This window comes from Amblyraja radiata, chromosome 27 (assembly GCF_010909765.2).
Source record: "Amblyraja radiata isolate CabotCenter1 chromosome 27, sAmbRad1.1.pri, whole genome shotgun sequence".
NCBI classification, from domain to species: Eukaryota; Metazoa; Chordata; class Chondrichthyes; order Rajiformes; family Rajidae; genus Amblyraja; species Amblyraja radiata.
The window spans coordinates 9,030,307-9,055,967 of NC_045982.1; the positions used below are offsets into that span (position 1 = coordinate 9,030,307).

The following is a 25,661-nucleotide window of genomic DNA, read 5'->3' on the forward strand; positions in this document are numbered from 1 at the left end:
TGCACCTATTTTCTATGTTTCTATGTAACTACAGATGCTGGTTTAAATCGAAGGTAGGCACAAAAGGCTGGAGTAACTCAGCAGGTGAGACAGCATCTCTGGAGAAAAGGAATGGGCGACATTTCAGGTCGAGACCCTTCTCCAGGCTTATATTGTGGAGGGTGGGGACAAAGATAGAATGTAGTCGGAGGCAGTAAGACGAGTGGGAGAACTGGGAAAGTGGGATAACATGGGACTAGTGTTTAACCAGTGATCGTGGCTTTATTCCAGTTTAACAATTCGATCGTTCTGGAAATGGACCCAGAGTTTGACTTTATTTTTGTTTTGAAGCCGGAGAGCTTAGTCCAATGCCAGCAGACTTTTAATCTTTAGCTTATGAAGCCCTGGCGTTTTAGTGGAGTGAACAATATGCATGAAAGCGAGACTGTTTGACACTACACTCTAATAAAACTTAATTTGACTGGAGCATATATTTCACAAATGGTTTGTTTTACGAGGATGAAGTTAATCTGAAGTCCTGGCCTGCTACACTAGGGAATGTGGATGTCAGAGACTGTATTCAAAGAGAGAGTAAGAGTTCAGAATATAGTTCACAGCTACAGAGGAAGAGCAGGTAAGAACATTTGCAAGGGCCACAATGATGTTTAGAGTTTAATTAATTTTTTTAAATTTATAAATACAGCGTTGAAACAGGCCCTTCGGCCCACTGAGTCCGAGCCGACCAGTGATCCCCGCACATCAACACTATCACACCCACACACTAGGGACAATTTACATTTATACCAAGGCAATTCACCTGCAAACCTGTACGTCTTTGGGATGTGGGAGGAAACTGAAGATCTCGGAGTAAACCCACAAACTCCGTACAGACAGCACCTGTAGGCAGGATTGAACCCAGATCTCTGGCACTGTAAGGCAGCAACCCTACTGCTAGGCCACTGTGCCACCCTTTGGAGATTTGAATTGGAATAGGAAGACTCATAACAGAAGCTGTTTTATGTATCTGGTAGTAGGTGCTTGCAAGCTTTGGCATCTTGTGCCCAACAGGAGTGGGGAGAGGAAGGAATGACAGGAGTGTGAGCGGTCCTTGATTATGTTGGCTGCTTCCCCGAGCAGTATCAAGTGTAGGCACACATCTCAGGATGGATGCTGCCTGACCTGCTGAATTACTCCAGCATTTTGTGTCTTCGTTGGTAAACCAGCATGTGCATTCCCTTGTACCTACACTACCAAGTGTAGATGGAGTCAATTGTGGGTGGGGGGGGGGGTGGTGAGGCTGCTTTGCGTGATGGACTGACTGCGTTCACAGCTCAGTTCTATTAGATGATCCATTATAATTTTCTCAAGGTAATAAGTAATGTAATGGGTCAACGATGGTTGGCTTGGACTTGGTGGATTGAAGTCCTGTTTCCATGCCGTATCTCCAAACTAAACTAAACTAAATGTCAAAAGTGCAGTTAATCTATTCTGAGTGTTAACACAAAAATGAATCAAGTTTATTCCATTTCAAATAAATAAAAGATCATAGAAGTTTGGAACTAACAAGCAATGAAAAGCAGCAGATGCCACCCCGATCATTAGGTTTCATTCAGGGACTGAGAATATGTTTCAAGTATTTGTTCTAAGGATATGAATGTTGCTGGCAGTGCTGGCACTTCATGCCTTTCCTAATCGCCCCAGAAGTGAGGAGGCAGATAAATGCCAACCATATTGGTGGATCTAAGTCACATAAAGTGTATACCTGCTAAAAATGGCAGATTTTCTCCCATGCAATAATCTGGTTATTTCATACACCCTGTTACAGAGGCTAGATTTTCAAAAAATCATTGATTTATTTAATTACTTGGATTTAAATTCCCAGATGTCTGGTGAGAATCAAACTCATGTCTCCGGATCAATGATCCAGACCTCTGGTTGCTGGTCCAGTAGCTGCTATGTTACCTTGTCATAAGGGAAAATATGCAGCCATTGAGATAAAAGCAATTAAGACACAGATCTGACATAATTTCACTGAATGGCAAAATAAGCACCTTGAGTTTAGTTTAGAGATGGAAGCAGGCATTCGGCCCACAGAGTCAACGCCGAACATCAATCACTATTCACACCAGTGCTAGGTTATCCCACTCGCAGCGGCCTCTGCAGTCTGTCTGTGTATTTTTTATTTTTTTGTCCTGTTGAGGGTTTAGTTTGTAGTGGGTTTTTAAATGTGTATGTGTGGGGGGTGGGGGGGAAACTTTTAAATCTCTTCCCTGCATGGAGACCCGACCTTTTCCCTGTCAGGTCTCCGTTGCCGTTGGGGCCTAGCGCCGTGGAGCAGCCTCCAACCGGAGCGACCTGGGGGCTCAAGTCACGGAGCCTGTGGAGCTGTGGAGCTGTGGACCTACCTCCGTGGAGCTGGCCAGCTTCGGAGCGTGGAGAGCTGCGGCGGCGAGCTGCTGCGACCCAACTCCGGTGGATGGTGACACCGGGAGCTCGCGGGTCCCCGGTGGGAGACTGCTTTGCGGGGCACCGGCAACGGCGACTTCTCCCGCCCGAATTGCGGGGTTGAGAGTGACCTGGAGCGGGGCCTTACAACGCCCGGCGCGGCTGTAAATTGCCGCGGACTTGCTAGCGCCCGCCGGGGGCTCCAACATCAAGACCCGGGGCAGGGTCTTACATCGCCCGGCGTGGCTTTGAGTGGCCGCGGACTTGCTTGCGCCCGCCGGGGGCTTTGACCTCGACTTCGGGAGAGGAATGGAGAGCAGGGGAGAGACAAGTTTTTGCCTTCCATCACAGTGAGGAGGACTCACTGTGATGGATGTTTGTGTGAATTGAATTGTGTTGGTGTGTGTCTTGGTTCTTTTTTTGTATGGCTGCAGAAACCAAATTTCGTTTGAACCTCATGTGAGGTTCAAATGACAAATAAAAGGTATTGTATTGTATTGTATTGTATTGTATTGCTCATCCACTCCCTACACGCTAAGGGCAATTTACAGCGTTCGATTAACCTACAAACCCGCACGTCTTTGGGATGTGGGAGGAAACCCAGTCGGGCACAGGGAGAACATGCAAACTCCACACAGACAGCACCCGATTCAAGATTGAGCCTGCGTCTCTGGCGCTGTGAAGCAGCAGCTCTTCCAGCTGTGCCACTGTGACACCCATGTGTATTGGATTAGCTGCTTATTTATATATTCCTAAAACAACATGTCCAAAATTATGGACCAACCTGGGTCTTGTAGAAATGTATCATTACCTCTGCTCTTTTATTATGTATATTAAAGTCAAGAATGCTGTGGGCCTTTATCCTCTCAGACTGTTCTCCTCTAAACTCAAAGTTCTGCAAAATGGACGTGTTTTAAGCTCTCATATCACAGTGTTTTCCAGAGGAATGTATACATAATGGACTGTATTTAATCTCAAAGAGGTGTCGGTTAGTTGGAGTTTGCACCTCCCAATCTATAGCTGCCTTGCAGGAATAACGTCAGCAATTGAAAGCTTTCTCCTCCCATCCCCCCGCCCCCGGGATCCTCCTCCTCCCTTTTTCCTTCCTTCTCCCCCCCCAGCCCCCATCAGTCTGAAGAAGGGTTTCGGCCCGAAACGTTGTCTATTTCCTTCGCTCCATAGATGCTGCTGCACCCGCTGAGTTTCTCCAGCATTTTTGTGTACCCTGAAAGCTTTCTCTAGATTGGTGGTTTAATAAGATTCTCTGTGCAGCAAAACTTATCAAGTTCATTGTTACTTTTTGCATATCTTTCATTCATTTGTTCTATATCTCTCCATATCACTATATATATATATATATATAAGTGTGTGTGTGTGTGTGTGTGTGTGTGTGTGTGTGTGTATATATATATATATTTTCCCCTTTCCCCTGACTCAGTCTGAAGAAGGGTCTCGCCCTGAAATGTCACCTATGCCTTTTCTCCAGAGATGCTGCCTGACCCGCTGAGTTACTCCAGCTTTTTGTGTCTATCTTTGCATCAGGTTCTGTTAGCTTTCAGTGCCAGGTTCATGTAGTGCCCATGTGTGCTGAAATGAAACCAGCTGTTGTGTGGACACAATAAGAGGGGAAGATTCGGCCTGGTTGCTGCCTGAATGATGAATTTGCTCCTTTTGTTAGTTTGACGAGCCCTGCTGTTCACTCAGATCCTCTAGTGTAAATCACACTCCTGCTTCCTAACTCAAACTCACAAGAAAAAATATTGCGTTCAAACTCTCATTCCAAAAATGTGTTCCACATCATTCAGAAGTATTTTGTTTTGCTACAAAACGTAATGGCAAGCGCAGAAACATAAAACAATAAATCTGGTTCTATGATGCACTGTGTTATCACAGATACTGTCCTAACAAAATTACTTGGTTTGTCACCCATCATCATATAAATGGTACACCACCACTTCAACACTTTAAGTTCCATGTTACATATTGACATACTGTCCAAATCTGCACTGAGCTTTGCTGGTGATATCCTCAAAGAGATACATTATATTGGATAGGATGTACTGAACACAAATAAGCAATTTGGCACAGCTGGTCTGTGTTGGCTTTTATGCTTCAGGTCGTCTCCCATCCCTCTTCATCTAACTTTCCTCCAGATAATAAACCCAGCTCCCCCTTAAATGCAGACATGCCCTTTGCCGTGATTACTCCGTGTGGTGGAGAGTTCCATGGTCTAACTACTCTCTGCTGAATTCAAAATTAGATTTATCTCTTATTTATGGCCCCCAAGTTTTCTGCTGCCTGCAAGTCAATTGATCCACTGCCCTTTAATCTCACGGCCCTCTCTTAGCCATTTTTTATCTTGCGGGGGGAAATAAAAACGCCACAGTATTTAGAAGTCTTTCTTAATAGCTCCAAGATCACAATGTAATGTGTAAAACTTGAGCGCCGTTAGTAACGCAAAAACAAAAGACGTGCAAGTTCTGGTGTTAGTTTCAAGAGGGACAGAACAGAAAAATAGATACATTTTATTCACCTCATGCCATATCTTGGTTGGTTCTTGACGGAGATGCGGCTTTTTCCGTGTCGTATGCGGCCTAACATCGTGGAGTTTGTGGCCTCTTGTTTGATGCATAGTAAGAGAACAAATTAAATTAATGGAATAATGAATAAAGAAAGATGAATACCACTTCTGTATACATGAATGAAATGATAATCGATAAATGGCACCCATTTTATCTTACCTGTTACCCTAGGGAGATTTTTTATTTCAATTGTACGTCTGCTTTTCTATCCATGAAACTTGCAGCCTTGACCTTCATTTGTCATTCATCTGATTTCTTAAAGGGCCAGTCCCACTTGGACGACCTAATCCACGAGTTTAGAAGACTCTAGACGAGTTGAGAAAAATGTCAAGGTCGTGTTGACTCGCCGAAGTAAAAGACCTCCTACGACTACGTCTACGACCTCCTACGACTATGTCTACGACCTCCTACGACCCAACTCGACCTCAGTCTTCCACACCTAAGACCAACTACGACTAGCTACGAGTGGAAATGATCACATGATAAAATGATGTAATGTTTGCATTTTTTTTCTCGGGCCAGTTACCGACCTACGACTACCCACGCTTACCATCATGACCTATCTACGACCTACCTACGAGTAAAAAGTATACATTTTTTCCATGCCAACCTTTTTTTTATTCGTGGACAATTTTTATCAGGCTGGAAAAAACGCCGCAACCTGCTTGAGGCCACGAGTACGCGGAGACCACTCACGAGCATGAGGAAGAGTTACGAAGACCTCCTACAACCTCCTACAACCTTGTGACGACCATGCTGCGAGTATGAGTCAAGGGCAAACTCGGCAGAGGTCGCCAATTAGGTCGTGAAAGTGGGACAGGGGCTTTACCCTCTTTGACAGACATTAGAGTAAATTCTAGAAGCTCTTTTTGTTCAAGTCCATCGCCAGTAAATGGCTTCATTATTAGTCCTACCCGCCTCCTTCCCCTCACCCACCCTAATCTCCATCCCACATCCTCTTCTCCCACCTCAGATTTGTCATGTTACAATATTGAAGCCCAACGCACGGGCAGCACCCTTACGTGAGAGAGGGGAATGAAACACGTCACAAAGCATTGAACCTGGACATCGTTTACTTTATTTCACACTTTCAGATTTACTCAATAAATTCGGTTTGTGTTTGTTGGGATTAAATGGCGAGGAAAGAGATCAGGGTAATGTGAGTGGTGGTGTGTAGTGTTAGAGGATGCTATGTGGTCATTTTCAAGCCACGGAACTGGCCCAGGAGGGTTGGGAATGGAGTGGGATTGGCATTGTCTGTGGGAGGCTCCATAGCTGGTCCCTACATAAGTTCATAGTCAATAAATTCTAGGAACAGAATTAGGCCATGTGGCCCGTCACGTCTATTCTGCCATTCAATTATGGCTGATCTATCCCATCCCCATTCCCCTACATTCACCCCATAACCCCTGACACCCGTACTAATCAAGAATCTGTCAATCTCCGCCTTAAAAATATCAATTGACTAGGCCTCCACCGCCATCTGTGGCAATGAATTCCACAGATTCACCATCCTATGACTGAAAACGATCCTTCTCATCTCCTTTCTGAAGGTACGTCCTTTTATTCTGCTCGTGCTCATCCACACAACCTCACGATACAAAGCTGAGATGGATTATCTGCGCTAACTAGTGACACCTGCTGGCAAGGCTATTTGCATCGGATGCTGAGGATGAGACCCATTTTTTGAATTCACCCTCTCCCACCAACCTCAGGTTTAAGTAGTCTTCTCTGTACTTTGCATTTTTTAGCTTTTTAAAAAATTGGCTGGGTGTCATTGTAAATTGTCCCTCGTGTGTGGAACCAAGCAATAGTGAGCAGGGATCGCTGGCCAGTGCACACTCGGTGGCACTGTATCTCTGAACTGAACTAAAAACTAAAAAAAGGAACCTGAGGGGAAATATTTTCACACAGAATGTGGTGGGCATATGGAACGAGCTTCCAGAGAACATTGCGTTTAAGAAGGAACTGCAGATGCTGGAAAATCAAAGGTACACAAAAATGGTGGAGAAACTCAGCGGGTGCAGCAGCATCTATGGAGCGAAGGAAATAGGCAACGTTTCGGGCCGAAGCCTATTTCCTTCGCTCCATAGATGCTGCTGCACCCGCTGAGTTTCTCCACCATTTTTGTGTACCTTCCAGAGAACATAGTTGGGTAGGTGCTATAACAACGTTTAAAAGACATTTGGAAAGGTACATGGATAAGAAAAGTTTAGATGGATATATGGGGCAATGCTGGCAGGTGGGACCAGCATAGATGGCGCTTCATGGTCAGTATGGGCAATGCGGGCTAATGGGCCTGTTTCCATGCTGTATGACTATATATCTTTATGACTCATTAAATACAGCTACCAATGTGCACATGGCAAGGGTCCTCAAGGAAATATGACTGATTCCTGGGATGTCAGGACTTTCATATGAAGAAAGACTGGATAGACTTGGCTTATACTCGCTAGAATTTAGGAGATTTTGGGGGGGCTCTTATAGAAACGTACAAAATTCTTATGGGGTTGGACAGGCTAGATGCAGGAAGATTGTTCCCGATGTTGGGGAAGTCCAGGACAAGAGGTCACAGCTCAAGGATAAGGGGGAAATCCTTTAGGACCAAGATGAGAAGAAACTTTTTCACACAGAGAGTGGTGAATCTCTGGAACTCTCTGCCACAGAGGGTAGTTGAGGCCAGTTCATTGGCTATATTTAAGAGGGAGTTAGATGTGGCCCTTGTGGCTAAAGGGATCAGGGGGTATGGCGAGAAGGCAGGTACGGGTTACTGAGTTGGATGATCAGCCATGATCATATTGAATGGCGGTGCAGGCTCGAAGGGCCGAATGGCCGACTCCTGCACCTATTTTCTATGTATCTATGTATCTATGACGATGACCAGAAAATCAATGATTATTCGTCCCTTCCCACACAAAACACCTCCGCCCCTGGTACTTTCCCTTGCAATCGCAAGAAATGCTACACTTGTCGCTTTACCCCCCCCCTCGACCCCATCCAAGGACCTAAACAGTCTTTCCAGATGCAGCAGAGGTTCACCTGCACCTCCTCCAAACTCATCTATTGCATCCGCTGCTCTAGGTGTCAGCTGCTCTACATCGGTGAGACCAAGCGTATGCTTGGCGATCACTTCGCCCAACACCTCCGCTCGGTTCGCAAATATCCAACCTGATCTCCCGGTGGCTCAGCACTTCAACTCCCCCTCCCATTCCGAATCCGACCTTTCTGTCCTGGGCCTCCTCCATGGCCAGAGTGAGTCCCACCGTGAATTGGAGGAGCAGCACCTCATATCTTGCTTGGGTAGTCTACACCCCAGCGGCATGAACATTGACTTCTCCAATTTCAGGTAGTCCTTGCTTTCTCCCTCTTTCCCCTCCCCTTCCCAGCTCTCCCACAGCCCACTGCCTCTTCATTTCTTCTTCCTTTCTTCTTCCCCCCCCCCCACCCCCCCCCCCTCACCCCCACATCAGTCTGAAGAAGGGTCTCGACGCGAAACGTCGCCTATTTCCTTCGCTCCATAGATGCTGCCTCACCCGCTGAGTTTTGCCAGCATTTTTATCTCCCTTAGAAAATCAATGATGATGTTTTGAGTTGTGGTAAATATGGGTGGGAACACCATTTCTGCTTTGCTCGTTGCTGCCACAACCTCTTCAACGTTCATATGATGAGCTCCTTCATATTTACATACGATGAAAAAGGAAGCCACGTGTTAAGTGTATAACGGTTGACAGAGTAATCTCATCCCCTCCACTATTTTTCCCTGTAACCTGTTCATCCCACATTCCCATTCATTCCACCACCCATCTACACTAGGGGCACTTTAGGCTGAATAATTAACCTACCAAATGGCGCATCTTTGGGATAAGGCTAGGTTGGGTTGGACATAAAGCGTGGAAATAGGCCTTTCAGACCACCCACTCCGTGCCGACCAGCGATCTCCTTCTACTAACATTATACGACACGCTAGGGACAATTTACAAGTTTTACTGAAGCCAATTCATCTACAAACTTGTACGTCTTTGGAGTGTGGGAGGAAACCGGAGCACCTGGGGAAAACGCACGCGGTCATGAGGAGAACGTACAAGCTCCATACAGATAGCGCCCGTGGTCTGGATCAAACCCGGGTCCCTGGCACTGTAAGGCTGCAACTCTACCGCTGCGCCAAGGAGGAGGATGTAGGAGGAATGTGCACAGACAGCACCAGATTGACTTGAATCACTGGAGTTTGTGAGGAAGCAGCTTTGTTTCTGTGTCACGATGTCACCCACAACATCTCAGGTTAACACCTCCTTTTGAAATTGTTGCTTCTAACAATGCAACACCCCCTCAATCCGCGCAAGCAGCTTTAATCCAAATTATGAAATCTGATACCAACCCTCCAACTCCAGATGTTAAGGGAAAGAATGCCGTTCATCGATCAACCTCCTTCCAGACCTGATTCACCTGGTGGGCGGCACGGTGAAAAACGCTGGAGTAACTTAGCGGGTCAGGCAGCATCTCCGGACAAAATGTTCTCCAGAGATGTTGCCTGACCCATTGAGTCAGTTGCTCTCATCATTGTTTGAGATACACCTCACAACAGTGGTATCATTTTGTCATTGATATCATCAGGGGGGCATGGTGATGCAGCGGCTGAGCTGCTGCCTTACAGCGCCAGAGACCCCGGTTCGATCCTGGTGACGGCTGTTGTCAGTACGGGGTTGTAAATTCTCCCCATGACCGCCGTGAGATTTCTCAGAGATCTTCCGTTTTTCTCCCGCACTCCAAAGACGTCCAGGTTTGTAGCTTAATTGGCTTGGTATAAATGTAAATTGCCCTTAGTGTGTAGGGTAGTGTTAATGTACGTGGATCGCTGGTCGGCGTGGACTCAGTGGGCCGAAGGGCCTGATTCCGCGCTGTATCTCTAAACTAAACTAAAATCCCAGAAGGGATCCCATATTCCAGCTATATCCTCAGATATTTCGATGCCAATGCGTCTGGAGTTGGCATTTCTGGACCAATTTGAAATCAGGCGTTAGGGAACTTTGTAAATCTTTGTAAGTCTGAAGAAGGGCCTTGACCCGAAACGTCACCAATTCCTTCTCTCCAGAGATGCTGCCTGTCCCGCTGAGTTACCCCAGATTTTTCTGTCTATCTTTTGTAAGTCATATAGTCATGGATCCCTCCAGAGTCACAGATATCTGACTGAAACAATATAACCAAACTCACAACCTCCCAAAAAAATCTTGCCCATCGGAGATTCTTCCTGGTCTTACGGGGTGAAGTGGCAGAGTGATTATGTTATTCGACCAGTGACTCAGTATCTAATGATCTGGAAAGATGAGTTGAAATTCACACCACAGCAGTTTGGGAGTTTAGATTCTGATAATTAATTTGCAATTGAGGAGCCAGTAACGGTAATGATGATCATGAGCAGGTGGAATGGTCTAGAACTTGACCAGGCTCGTTGATATCCTTTAAGGATGCAAAACTGGTCTGCCTTAGTTTAGCTTACTTTAGTTTAGAGATGCAGCGTGGAAACAGGCCCTTCGGCCCACCGAGTCTGCGCTGACCAGCACACACTACACACTAGGAACAATCCACAATTTTTACCAAAGCCAATTAACCTAAAAAACCTGTACGTCTTTGAAGAGTGGGAGGAAACTGGAGCGCCTGTGGAAAACCCACGCGGTCACGGGGAGAATATGTAAACACTGTACAGACAGCACCCGCAGTCAGGAGTGAACCCGGGTCTCTGGCACTGTAATGCCCCTGTCCCACTTAGGAAACCTGAACGGAAACCTCTGGAGACTTTGCGCCCCACCCAAGGTTTCCGTGCGGTTCCCGGAGGTTGCAGGTGGTTGCCGGAGGTTGCAGGTAGTGGAAGCAGGTAGGGAGACTGACAAAAACCTCCGGGAACCGCACGGAAACCTTGGATGGGGCGCAACGTCTCCAGAGGTTTCTGTTCAGGTTTCCTAAGTGGGATAGGGGCATAAGGCAGCAACTCTACCGCTACGCCATCTTGCCACCCTATGTAACTTCAGTAATGTGTTGTCTGTTAACTCATCTTTGAAATGTCCTGGCAAAATGACTAATAAATGCCAACCATTCCAATGACAGCCATATCCAAAAAAATAAATATTAAGAGGATGGTTCCCTCAATGCTATGAAGGAATTTTTGTTTAACTGCGCAATCTTGGACATTAGCTTGACTGATCCTCACCTGATGCCTGTTCTGAGTGCGATGCCAATTTTACTGGTGTCAGCATCATTTGGTAGGTAGCAGTGTTACAGTTGGGTTAGATGGCTGTAGGTTCAAGGCACACTCCAGAGGCTTACAGACATAATACAGGGTGACACTCCGAGAGGACTCCTTCCAGTGCCAGAGGTACCACCTTGCAGATGAGATGGCTTTCCACTCACAAGTGACTGTAAACAATCCCACGGTTACTATCACAAAGTCGGGCAAGCAAGTCTTCCCTGGGTGTCTTGGCTGCTTTCGCCACCCTGTACCCTTCAATGGATTGTTGTTTTGTGTCAGGGATGGGGGAGAGGGGGGGGAGTTGTGTGTGAGAACGATGGCGGGCGGGAGTGTTGCCATGCCTTTAAAAGCTGCCACCCTTGCAGTTGTGTGACTTGCAGGCTTTAATCAACTCCATAATTACAGCAGGCCCCGCAGTATAGTAATTACTGGCATTGTCCGAACACAGCTGTTGCTTTCAGCGGAGCTTGTTTTTAGCAGTGTTATTCCGGAGCGCGCCTTGTTACACCATGATCCAGGTGCACTAATAGCACACTGATTCTGGGCTGCATGTTTTTCCAAGAGGTTTCATTACCATTTAATTTGAGGCTTGATTGAATGTGGGCAAGGCTCAGGGAATCTTGGAAAATAAAGTATCTTGCCCAGAGTAGGGAAATCGAGAACCAGAGGACATAGGTGTAAGGTGACGGGGAAATATTCCATAGGATAGGCCACAGAACAACCTCCATGATAATTCTCATCATTGGAAACCCTCCCTGCAAAGGTGCTCCCTCCTACCCCCGACTAAACTTCCTATACACCCGCGTCTGTGCAGCCAAATTCTATTTTAACTCCATTTATGCGTTGGCAAATTTAGTTTTTAGTTTTAGAGATAACACGGTGAAACAGGCCCCTTCGGCACCGACCAGCGGTCCCCGCACACTAACACTATCCCACACGCACAAGGGCCAATTCTGCAGTTCTTCCAAGCCAATTAACCTGCAAACCTGTACTTCTTTGGAGTGTGGGAGGAAATCGAAGATCTCAGAGAATGCCACAAGTGGGGAGAAGGTACAAACTCCATATAGGCAAGCACCCGTCATCAGGATCGAACCGGGGTCTCTGGCGCTGTAAGGCAGTAGCTCTACCGCTGTGTCACCATGCCGCCCTAATGATACCACCGTAACAATGATGAGAGTAATTGTCAAACAAGGGGACATGACTTGAGAATTAAGGGACTGAAGTTTAGGGGTAACATGAGGGGGAACTTCTTTACTCAGAGAGTGGTACCTATGTGGAATGAGCTTCCAGTGAAGGTGGTGGAGGCAGGTTCGTTTTTATCATTTAAAAATAAATTGGATAGTTATATGGATGGGAAAGGAATGGAGGGTTATGGTCTGAGCGCAGGTATATGGGACTAGGGGAGATTATGTGTTCGGCATGGACTAGAAGGGTCGAGATGGCCTGTTTCTGTGCTGTAATTGTTATATGGTTATATGAGAGCAACTGACTCAATGGGTCAGGCAACATCTCTGGAGAACATTTTGTCCCAAGATGCTGCCTGGCCAGCTAAGTTACTCCAGCATTTTGTGGCATTGCTTTCTCTCTCTCTTGGGTCTCCCATTACAACCCCCTCCTGTTAGCTGCTGAAAAATGTGCTCCCCATCACATTGTCCATGGGTGCCGGATTGAGGTGAGAATCTGGGTGGAGAGACAACAGTGGCTTTACCTGGAGCCTGCGTGTGAATCATCACACAACAAGGTTTGTGCTGGGAGGGAATCGCCATCATCGGCATGCTGAGGACACTGCTTGGGGGCAGCAATTGCATGACTGCCGTTAATTTATGGCTGAACGATGAAAGAGAACCTTGCTGGGGAGAGGAGGAGAAACTTGGTTGGGGAACATCTTCGTCCAAGACCACAAGAAATTGCAGCGAATTGTGGACGCAGACCAGACCAGACCATCACACAAACCAACCTCCCTTCCATGGACTCCATTTATTCCTCACGCTGCCTCGGCAAGGCCAGCAGCATAATCAAGGATGAGTCGCACCCTGGCCACTCCCTCTTCTCCCCTCTCCCTTCAGGCGAAAGGTACAGAAGTGTGAAAACGCACACCTCCAGATTCAGGGACTGTTTGTACCCAGTTGTTATCAGGCAACTGAATCATCCTACCACAACCAGAGAGTAGTCCTGAACTACTGTCTACCTCATTGGTGACCCCCTTGGACTATCCTTGATCGGACTTTGCTGGCTTTACCTTGCACTAAACGTTATTCCCTTATCATGTATCTATACACTGTAAATGGCTCGATTGAAAACACGTATTGTCTTTCCACTGACTGGATAGCACGTAACAAAAGCTTTTCACTGTACCTCAGTACACGTGACAATAAACTGGACTAAACTAACTGAACTAAAATGTAACCAGAGAGTTGCGGAGGGGACAGTCTCTGTGGAAAGCGAAAGGGGTGGAGATGAAAGGGGAAGATGTGGCTTGTGGTGGGATCCTGTTTTCAGGTGGCGAAAATGTCGGAGGATTATATGCTGTACGCGACGGCTGATGGGGTGAAAGGTGAGGACCAGGGGGGCAAGGCGGAGCGGAGCTACAGGGTACCGAAGAGACACGTGTGAGGGCCTCATCTATGATAGAAGCTTGGAACCTCCATCTCCCAAAGAATGAGGACATCTCAGATGTCCTGGTGTTACTAAAAGAAGAAGGGTCTCAACCTGAAACAACACCTTTCTATTCCTTTTCTCCAGAGATGCTGCCTGACCCGCTGAGTTACTCCAGCATTTTGTGTCTGCCTTCATGCTGGGGAGGGCTGCGCCAGAGAGCACGAGCAATAACAGCAGCATTATCAGCAGGCTGCAAGCTCTTTGCTTGACTGCAATCTCTGCATTCAGCCATCACAGCCATCGGCTCTGTGACGAGATTTAATTAGAACAAATTGCTCTCTTTTTTAATACTTTCTCTTTCCTTCCCTGTTCAAAGAGGATCATAATTACTCTGGCACAGTGAGGCAGCGGTTCTGGTGTATGGAGAGGGGGAACTTTGATTCAGAATCTCCGTAGGATATCACTCTGTTGGTCATTTCCCCCTCCTTTCTGTGTACAAAGACCCTTTTGATGATAACAGCATGCCTCGGGAGCCATGGCCAAAGACAAGGAACAAGGAGGGCACAGGAGTGGGGGGGGGGGGGGGGGAAATGAAGATCTCTGATTTCAGGTCACCGCTGTTTATATTCGCTGCTTCAGGGGAGGGCCAGACACTATCATTCTCCCCACCAAATCCTCTCACTGTGCAGGAGATGATAGAGGTTCTGCTTTTTTGGTGATTCACTAGCACCCACTTGGAACCCATTCGGGACTTCAGTGAGTGTGGAGGTGTCTGAGAGTGTGTCAGAAGTGACAGCATGTTTATCAGCTGTGAACCATGTCCCATTGCCCACCATCTCCTTCAGCCAAGTATCAGGCAGTCTTTTTCCCTTCCCCCTCACCTCCAGACCCCGATGACCTACACTGGTTCCACATTAAGAAACATCTCAATTTTTTAATTCTCATTCTTATTTTCACTTATCCCCCATTTCTGTAACTTCACCCTACATCTTTCAGGCTATTAAACACTACAGCCTCCAAATAAACTCAGAACGACATAGACTTGAATGCATTTCTTTTTGCACTATTATTATTTGTTTGTTTTTATGTGTATGCATGTGTGTGGTGTGTATATACTGCATATTTACTATATACCATATACTGTACGTACTACATATATACATTGTCATATGTCCATATACAAATGTCCTATATGTATATTATCATTATTGTATTATATATATATATATGTAACAATAATGACAATATATATAGAACATTTGTATATGGACATATGACTATATATATACTCTGGTGGCCGACTAGGAAAAGGGGAGATGCAGCGAGACCTGGGTGTCATGGTACACCAGTCATTGAAAGTGGGCATGCAGGTGCAGCAGGCAGTGAAGAAAATGAATGGTATGTTAGCTTTCATAGCAAAAGGATTTGAGTATAGGAGCAGGGAGGTTCTACTGCAGTTGTACAGGGTCTTGGTGAGACCACACCTGGAGTATTGCGTACAGTTTTGGTCTCCAAATCTGAGGAAGGACATTATTGCCATAGAGGGAGTGCAGAGAAGGTTCACCAGACTGATTCCTGGGATGTCAGGACTGTCTTATGAAGAAAGACTGGATAGACTTGGTTTATACTCTCTAGAATTTAGGAGATTGAGAGGGGATCTTATATAAACTTACAAAATTCTTAAGGGGTTGGACAGGCTAGATGCAGGAAGATTGCTCCCGATGTTGGGGAAGTCCAGGACAAGGGGTCACAGCTTAAGGATAAGGGGGAAATCCTTTAAAACCGAGATGAGAAGAACTTTTTTCACACAGAGAGTGGTGAATCTCTGGAACTCCCTGCCACAGAGGGTAGTCGAGGCCAGTTCATTGGCTATATTTAAGAGGGAGTTAGATGTGGCCCTTGTGGCTAAGGGGATCAGAGGGTATGGAGAGAAGGCAGGTACGGGATACTGAGTTGGATGATCAGCCATGATCATATTGAATGGCGGTGCAGGCTCGAAGGGCCGAATGGCCTACTCCTGCACCTAATTTCTATGTTTCTATGTTTCTATATATATATATATATATAATACAGTATAAACACTATATGTACACACATTATATACAGCATACAGAGTATGCAAAATAATGTATGTATATATTGTATATACAGAGTGTGTATATATATTTATTTATTTATATATATATACTGAACTTTTTTTCTTGTTTATTATATTGTTTACTGAGTACTATGTTTACATATTCTGTTGTGCGGCTGCAAGTAAGAATTTCACTGCTCTGTCTAGGACATATGACGATAAAACACTCTTGACCTCTGACACTGAGTTATGTGTTTCCTCCTGATGATCTTTAATCCCGATTGCTTCACTTGTGGCAGCTTTGCCTTTAACTCTAACCTCTCTGCCTCTCCTCCTTCAAAATATTGCTCAAATACATCTCCATTGACCAAGCTTTGTCGAAGCTGTCCCAATATTTTCATAACAATCCTGTGAGGTGCTGTGGAATTTTGCATTGAATGGACAAATACAACTTGCTGTTGTGGTTATTTTTTGATATAAGACAAGGTGAATCTGAATTGGCTTTTACTTTTGTTGAGAGATGGCCCCTGAGATATGGGAATGAAGACAGACACACATAGATCAACAGAGTCAAAGAGACACACAGACCCACACAGACACATGGATCCACGGAAAAATATAGACCTATGCTGTGCAGACCCATGCAAACTCAGTGCTGCCTGCAGTTATAGAGTCGCATTGCTTCTGAGATACCAGCAGGTGGCAATGTTGACTGCAATCTCATCAGACACTGGGAACCCTCTAAGGGGATTTTAGTCGATCTGTGCCATCTAGTGCATCCAGTGAAATGTGCCAGTCAGTCAGTGATGATACAGGTCAAACCTCATCCAAACATACTGCCGACGTCTTTGAAATATCATTACTTTGTGATTCCTCCTTCACATCTTCATGGGCACATTGTGGAATGAATGGACTCAATACTCCTGCAATATCTGGTGCAACAGGATTCCAAACTATTTCTGCAGCACTGTGGCTCAGCCGGTAGAGCCGCTGCCTCAATGTGCCAGAGACCCGGGTTCGATCCCAACCTCGGGTGCTGTCTGTGTGGAGTTTGCACATTCTCCCTGTGACCACACGGGTTTTCCCCGGGTGCTCCGGTTTCCTCCCACATCCCAAAGACGTGCGGATTTGTCAGTTAATTGGCCTCTGTAAATTGCCAATAGGGAGTGGATGACAAAGCGAGATAACAAAGAACTAGTGTGAACGGCTGATCGATGGTCGGCGTGGGCTCGGTGGGCCGAAATACTTGATTCCATGATGTATCTCTAGATTAAATTAAAACCAAACTATTTAGCCTGTCAGGGCATTAAGAAGAAGGGTCTCGACCCGAAACGTCACCCATTCCTTCTCCCCAGAGATGTGCTGCCTGTCCCGCTGAGTTACTCCAGCATTTTGTGTCTATCTTCGGTGTAAACCAGCACCTGCAGTTCCTTGCTGCACAGGGAATTAAGTAATTCAGGTAGATAACTTTTTTTTTTCTTTTAATTTAAATTTTATTTTTATTAGAAGCAATGTACAGTTGTATAAACCATGGAATATAACATGTTGCATCTCGTGTACAACTTATTGGTTTAAATTTAACAATATAAAACTAATAGACACAAAAAAAAGAAGAAAGAAGAAGAGATTGAGGAACGTAGTGATGTGGAGGCCCCAAAAGTTAACGTTTGGTAATATGTGGATAGGTAGAGCGGAAGAGCCCATAGAGATGTAGAAAAAAAGAGCCCAGAAAGAAAGAGCAAAAAAAAGAAATACATAATGATAAAAAAAAGGCGAGAAAAGAAGAGAAAACTAAACAGAAAAGACAAGGGATATACCTACTTCATGTCTTTCCGCACCCCACACCTAGTTCTAAAACGGTTAATTACCAGAGTTATGTTGCACCATATTATACAGGTAGATAACTTTTAACTGCTCCACCCGACCGCAATTCTCCTCCAAGGAACCTAGATGATAGGATCATCAGATCTGTGGGATCATTTTACAACTTCATGTTGTGAGAATGAGAGGAAGGATTTCTCAGCCTGACTTGCTGTCTAACTGGGCAGGAGACAAACTCTCCTTCCATGGCAGTGGCCAACTCCATTCCAGCATAGAGGAGACTATCTAATGGTGTTGTCGAGATGAATAGTGGAACAGGTAGCAGTGATGGGGGGAAAAACTATTTCCTGGGCAGAGGGCCGCTGAGGAGGATTTTCACCGTCGGGGTTCGGCGTCGGCGTCCCATCAGCCCGGCGAGAGGGCCTGAGCATCGGGCCGCCCGGGGTGGCGACTGCGGGTGCTCGGAAGGCCCCGACCACGGGTGAACATCTGGGAAGATCGGAGGGGAGGCTGGCTGGACTATGGTGCCTTCCTCACCTTGGTGCCACTGTGTTATGTTGTGTCGTGGACTTTCTGTGTTTGTGCTTTTTTTTAAATTCTATTTTATTTTTAATATGTTTTATTATTTATTATTTATTTATTTTTATGATACTGACTGTAAAGGGAAATTCATTTCGTTGTCTCTAATTGAGACAATGACAATAAATTTGAATACAATACAATACAATACACATGACTGTAAAGGTAGATTGTGAGCGGGTTATATCATTAACAAGTTCCTCTCATCTAGAAATCTGAAACTTATTCCCAAAAGCTGCTTGGAATTTGCTGGTGGGAGGTGCAATCAAAAGTTGAATACTAATGCCCCTGTCCCACTTAGGAAACCTGAACGGAAACCTCTGGAGACGTTGCGCCCCACCCAAGGTTTCCGTGCGGTTCCCGAAGGTTTTTGTCAGTCTCCCTACCTGCTTCCACTACCTGCAACCTCCAGCAACCACCTGCAACCTCCGGGAACAGCACGGAAACCTTGGGTGGGGCACAAAGTCTCCAGAGGTGTCCGTTCAGGTTTGCTAAGTGGGACAGGGGCATTAGACAGATAGAAATAGGTTACTGAACTAAAGATAATGGATTTTGGGCAACTCGGTAGGGTTAAAGTACCAACCATGATTTAATTGAATAACTGAATAAGTTTGATGGGTTAAACCAGTTCTTCTTAAACTATTTCAGTGTCATTCACCCTTGAGTCTTCATCACAAAATTTAATTCACCCTCGACTAAATCTTCTGATGCTTTTTGGTAATTTTCGTCTTGTTCTCCCTTGTGTATAATATCTGAATAAATTCACCCCAAATAATTTCATTTACCCTTGGGTGAACCACTCACCAGTTTGAGAAGCACTGGGTTAAATTAACTTTTTTCTACTCCTGTGCAGTGTGAATACAACAGAGGTCAAACTATTTTCGTGTTGCTCTCAAATCTCAAAAGCATAAGCACCTTGACCCAATAGTCAAGAGAGAGTCAAGAGTGTTTAATTGTCATATGTACTGAAATGGAACGATGAGATATTTAGACAAGTACAGCACAAGAACAGGCCCTTCAGCCCACAATATCCACACCGAATATGATGCCAAGACTAAACTCTTAACTACCTGTGCATTATGTAAGATAGGCACAAAAAGCTGGAGTAACTCAGTGGGACAGGCAGCATCTCTGGAGAGAAGGAATGGGTGATATTTTGGGTCGAGACCCTTCAGGCATAATCTATCCCTCCATTCCTTGCATATTCACATGCCTATCCAAAAGCCTCTTAAAGCCTCAGAGCGGTCACGGTGGCGCAGCCGTAGAGTTGCCGCCTTACAGCGAATGCAGCGCAGGAGACCTGTTTCGATCCCAATTATGGGTGCCGTCAGTATGGAGTTTGTACGTTTTCCCCGTAATCTGCGTAGGTTTTCTACGAGATCTTCGGTTTCCTCCCACACTCCAAAGACCTACAGGTTTGTAGGTAAATTGGCTTAGTAAATGTATAAATTGTCCCTATGTGTGTAGGATAGTGCTAATGTGCAGGGATCGCTGGGCGGCGCAGGCCCAGTGGGCCGAAGGGCCTGTTTCCGCGCTGTATCTCTAAACTAAACTAAACGTCACTGTTATATCTGCCTCAACTGCCAACCCTGGTAGCACATTCTAGACACTCCCCACGTTCTGTGCAAGAAGTTGCCCTGCACATCTCCTTTAAACTTTGCTCCTCTCTCCTGAAAGCTATGCCCTGTAGTATTTGATTTTTACATCCTGGGTAAGGGTTCTGACTACCTACCCTCTCTATGCCTTTCTAATTTTATATACTTCTATCAGGCCTCCGAGCAGCCTGTGGCCTATAGAGAAATTCTTACTTGCAGCAACATAGCAGGTCTGTAAAGATAGATAACATACGAAACAAAAAAAAAGTTCAGTAAATGGAAATAATCCAATATTAGTGCAAAATAAAACAAAAGACCGAGGACCCTTGTGCAATTCTGACATCAGATACTTATGCCATGGATATTTTCTTAAAAGGACACCAAGTGGTGGAGTAACACCAGGTGGCAAGGTGGTGCAGCGGTAGAGTTGCTGCCTTACAGCATCAGAGTAGCAATGTTACAAAATTTTGAGATTTTAAAAATCAAGTCTGCAATTTATCCCATCAGATAAAGCGTAAAAATAAGTTTAATTTGACACCTAATTCACTTTCATATCTCAAGTATTTAAAAAGCTATGGCCATTTTCATACTGGGAAATTAGCATCTTGTTCCCTATTGATTTTCTATGGACATAACAAAAAAGCTGTGATCGTGAACAGTCAAAAGCCCATAACTTTCTTAAAAATTAAGAGAACTGAATGAAATTTTCAGTTATCATAGATTGAAGCATTCTGAAACAAATATAAAATAATCTTACTTGGATGACCTGAAATTAAAGCATATAATTAGTTAGTTACCTAATTGTAGCTAATTTCAGACTTCAATTACTAGATCTAAACATCTATCCATTTATTAATAAATGATTAACATTTTTAAATAGCCTAAATGTCCAAATAATATTCACAAATAATTCACAATAAAACATGATTTTTAAATCTCATTTACATTAATTTATAGACCAAATGGAAGGAATTTAGTGTTCAATTGCTGTAAATAAATGCCCATTTAAATCAGCTTTCCAGTGGGATCCTGTGAACGCGCTGGTTTAGAACGTTCACATTGCGGTAGATTTGTGCCCCCAAATGCCGAGAAAAATACTGCGGGATATAATGGGCCCAAAATGAGCTACTCGCAATATTAAACTTTGTATAAAGGGATCTTTAGAAGCCCTTTTTAATGTAAAAATATACAGCTTACCTTCTATTATTTGCTTTATGAGACCCTGCGGTTGCTGGTGGTCGCGAGTTTAGAGATTGATTTTTAAACTACTATAACTATTATACGAGGCCTTTAAAACTAATAATAGCTTTTGCGACGGGGTCTTTCAGCGATTTTTCGTTAATAATTAACTAGGCTGAACATCTTCGATTTGAACAGCCTAGAGAAAATCGCGTTTTAAACCCGCCCCCCTCTAAACGGCGCCAAAATCGCGCACACCCGCAGCGACAGATTTTCAGCGACGCTTCAGGTAGGCTTTGCAACATACCTAATCAGAGACCCGGGTTCGATCCTGATTACCATATATCAATTACAGCACGGAAACAGGCCATCTCGGCCCTTCTAGTCCGTGCCGAACACTTACTCTCACCTAGTCCCATCTACCTGCACTCAGACCATAACCCTCTATTCCTTTCCCGTCCATATACCTATCCAATTTATTTTTAAATGATAAAAACGAACCTGCCTCCACCACTTCCACTGGAAGCTCATTCCACACAGCTACCACCCTCTGAGTAAAGAAGTTCCCCCTCATGTTGCCACTAAACCTTTGTCCCTTATGTGTGCTATCTGTATGGAGTTTGCACGTTCTCCTCGTGACCTACATGGGTTTTCTCCGGGTGCTCCAGTTTCCCCTAACACTCCAAAGACGTACAGGTTTTGTAGGCTAATTGGTGTGATAAAATGTAAATTGTCCGTAGTGTGTGTCGGATAGTGTTGGTGTGTGGGAATCGCTGGTCGGCGCGGACTCGGTGGGCCGAAGGGCCTGTTTCCTGTGCTGTATCTCTAAACTAGACTCAGCAAGTCAGGTGGAGGCTGTGGAGAGTGTGGATGGGTGACGTTTCAGGTTCGAGACCCTTCTTCTCTTACATTGGTATTTTTCGTACTTTGGTTTAATTTTAGGAATCGTCCAACAACAAGATTCATCAAAATCCGTGAGTTGAAAGATTCCTTCCACGGCGAGGACAAGTATCACCTAGTGCCCCCGCACCAAGACCCCACTGGATGCGATGGCTCAGTCAACTGCAGGTACCAGCTCCAGGAACTGTCGGCAGCAGAGAAGATGCATCTCCCTCCAACAAACTCTTTGGAGTAAGCACCAAGTAAATGCAACACATCGTTCTTTCTTCAAATATATCTTTACGTTCCTGAGACACGTGTATCAATGCCAAAGCAAATATTTATTGTTAAACCTTGGTGCAGGTGAGAGTATTATGAATCAGCCATGTTACTAAGGGAATGGAATTATGTTCAGGCTACATCAGTGAGGAGTGATGCTGCCTTTGAGTAAACTAGATGGGTCGACATATTTTACAGTTACTGTCTGGGCTCGATCTATTGCTTGGTTTAATTTGGCAACATACCTTATTGCAAATCGAATCTCTGGATTAGTACCCCTGTAATTTCAACAATTTGGTACCATGCTAATTTGATGCATATTCTTGCTCCAAAGTGCAACATAAAAAGTGATGCAATTTGTAGTAAAGTTCCAAGCTTTAGCAATTATTGAGCAAGACTGTAAATAAAACAATGTTCCTCCATCAGGATGGTAAATATATACCAAGGGGGATCTCTCAGTTGCCTGTTTTACAGGGTTATATCTACAAACCAATCACTTGTATTCCTTGTGTTTACGAATGTGTGTTCCAGATGCTGGAAAATCAAAGGTGCACAAAAATGCTGGAGAAACTCAGCGGGTGCAGCAGCATCTATGGACCGAAGGAAATAGGCAACATTTCGGGCCGAAACACCTTCTTCAGACCACTTGTATTCCTTTGCTTGTAGCTACTTCAGTGAAAGATTAGTCCATTGGCTGGGTCTCGCTGTCTGCCAGCTCCAGATCAGAGCATTGATTGGGGTCACTCAGGAGAGAGATCTGTGCATTAACTGGAGTCTTTAAGGCTCTCGGAAAGAGATCTACATTGATTGAGATCTCAGTCCCTCAGAATGAGATCAGTCCACCGATTGAGATCCCTCTGTTCCTCAGAAAGAGATGTGTACAGTTGGGTGTGGTCTCTCCGTCACTCGGGCACAGAGACAGATCTGCACATTGCCTGGGGTCTCTCGATCACAAATCTGTGCATTGTGTGTGGTTTCTCAGTCCCACAGCAAGAGACCTGTGCAATGACTGAGTTCTTGGAGAGAGACCTTTGGATTGTCTAAGATCTCTATGTTTCAGAGAGTGATCTGTGCGTTGACTTAGGTCTCAGATTTCAGAGAAATATCATTGCTTGGAACCTCTCAGCCCTCTGCACTCCCTTCATTTTAGCTGCAGGAATCCCTGAACAATGTGACAAGAGAGAATCCTATCATTTCAACCATCGAGACTAATGTAAATAGACTTGAAGGCAGGCGTTGTGTGCTGCCTGACTGTAAAGATTTGGTGTGAAAGTGGTAATATCAGCTCAGTTGCTGTTAGTTCCTGTATGTAACCAGAAAGTTTATTCATTTTTTGTATGAGGGTTTTTAGTTTCATTGGTTACGTTATAACTCTGTGTCTAAACATAATGGAACGGCTGAACAATGGTGGGAGTGAGACTTTTCCCTTAAATTAAAGAATTTGTCTTCCAACCTGGTTCTTAGTTTCTTGTCTTTTAATTCTTTACACTTTAGACTTTACAGGTGCAGCGTGAAAACAACCCCTTCGCCCCCCTGAGTCCGCATCGAACAGCGATCACATACGATCACATAAATCATATACGATTTATATTACATATAAATTACATATAGATTTTTCAAGACAGCAAAGAAAATGCATTAACAATCCCAACATATTGATGTAAAAATACACAATTAGATAAGTAAGTCCAAGGTAGTGCAGAGGTCTCGGACCTGTTTCGGTGCTGAGGTAAGACTAGGGTTGTGCAGGTCGGTTCAAGAACCCGATGTATGTAGGAAAGAAGCTGTTTCTGAACCTGATGGTTTGAAGCTTCAGGCTTTTCTACCTTCTGCCCAATGGTAAGAGCAGAAAGACACTTGGGCAGTTACATGGATAGGGAAGGTTTAGGGGGATATGGGCCGAACATGGACAGGTTGGATTAGTATAGATGGGGCATCTTGGTTGGCATGGGAGAATTGAGCCACAGGACCTATCTTGTGCCTTAACCAGATGTGTAGACACAAAGTGCATTAACCAGATGTGTAGACACAAAAGTAGACAAAAATACTGGAGAAACTCAGCGGGTGAGGCAGCATCTCCGGAGCGAAGGAAATAGGCAACGTTTCGGGTCGAAACCCTTCAATTTGCTTCATTCACTTTGTAGACACAAAGTGCTGGAGTACGTCAATGGGTTAGGTGACATCTCTGGAGAAAAAAGATGGATGACGTTAGGGTCAGAACCCTTTAAACAGATGGTGCAAATCCCTGATGATAGTTGATAGATGAGGCAATGCCTCATGCTGGTATTTTTGATGGTTGAGGGGGATGAGCCCGGGAATAATTCATTATTTCATAGTACAGGATACCCTGGGAAAGAAAGATTATTGTTTTATAATTATTGTCAGAGGGGGAAGTCCAAAGAAGGTGTGCAGGGCAGGTTTTTTACACATGGAATGGTGGGTGTTGGGAAGGCACTGCCAGGGGTGGTGGAACCAGATACAAAAGCTCAAGAGGCTTTTAGATAGATTCAAGATTCAAGATTCAAGAGAGTTTATTGTCATGTGTCCCTGATAGGGCAATGAAATTCTTGCTTTGCTTCAGCACAACAGAACATAGTAGGCATTGACTACAAAACAGATCAGTGTGTCCATATACCATTATATACGTATACACACACATTGACACATTGACAGATAGGCACACATTGACATTGATGTTTGTGTTACATTTTTATTGTGTTTTTGTGTGTTCTTTTTTTCATTGTACCGTTCTGGCAAATTCATTTCACTTGCACTTTATGTGCAAGTGACGAATAAAACTGATATTGATTGATTGATATTGATGCAGAGAATGGAGGGATATGGACCACGTGCAGGCAGAAGAGATTGGTTTAACTTGGTATAATGTTCAGCACAGACTTGTGTCCAATAGGACTTGTTCCTGTCGACACCAAATGCTGGAGTAACTCAGCGGGGCAGGCAGCATCTCTGGAGAGAGGGAATGGGTGACGTTTCAGGTCGAGACCCTTCTTCAAGTTCCTACACTCTAGGACTTGTTCCTGTGCTGTATTGTCCCGTAATATAAAAACAAAAAATTGACGTACGGGCTTCTAGACATGCGTAAAGAGAAGCGTAGCTAAATTAAAGAGGAGGTGAATTCGTCACAAAACGTTGCCTATCCACGTACTCCAGAGCGAGCAAGCCTCGCATTTTTGCAGCCTATATTACAACTTCAAAACAGAGCAAATCACTTGAGCGTGTTTCAAAAAGAACATTGCTTGACTCACATTGTAGAAATAGCCTGAATCTGTACTGGAAACATATATAATGGTGTACGATTAATTTACAAACGTGAACAAGAAAGAATTTGCATTTATTGTGTCCTTAGGGTTTGTCAGAGAATAGCTCTTGTGCTGCATTTAATGTTT

General features: G+C 44.6%; 1 long non-coding RNA gene across 2 annotated transcripts in view; it reads left to right on the forward strand.

Annotated features, from left to right (window-relative positions):
• Positions 1 to 23,710, forward strand: part of LOC116988396 — a 57,143-nt gene extending 33,433 nt beyond the window's left edge. The window contains exon 3 of one of the 2 annotated variants that reach the window (XR_004415926.1): positions 22,039 to 23,710. This is a non-coding gene — a long non-coding RNA (uncharacterized LOC116988396). Of the gene's footprint in view, positions 1 to 6,559; positions 6,834 to 22,038 lie in introns of those variants that run through there. The other variant, XR_004415927.1, reaches the window with a different exon arrangement.
• Positions 23,711 to 25,661: the final 1,951 nt, after the last annotated feature.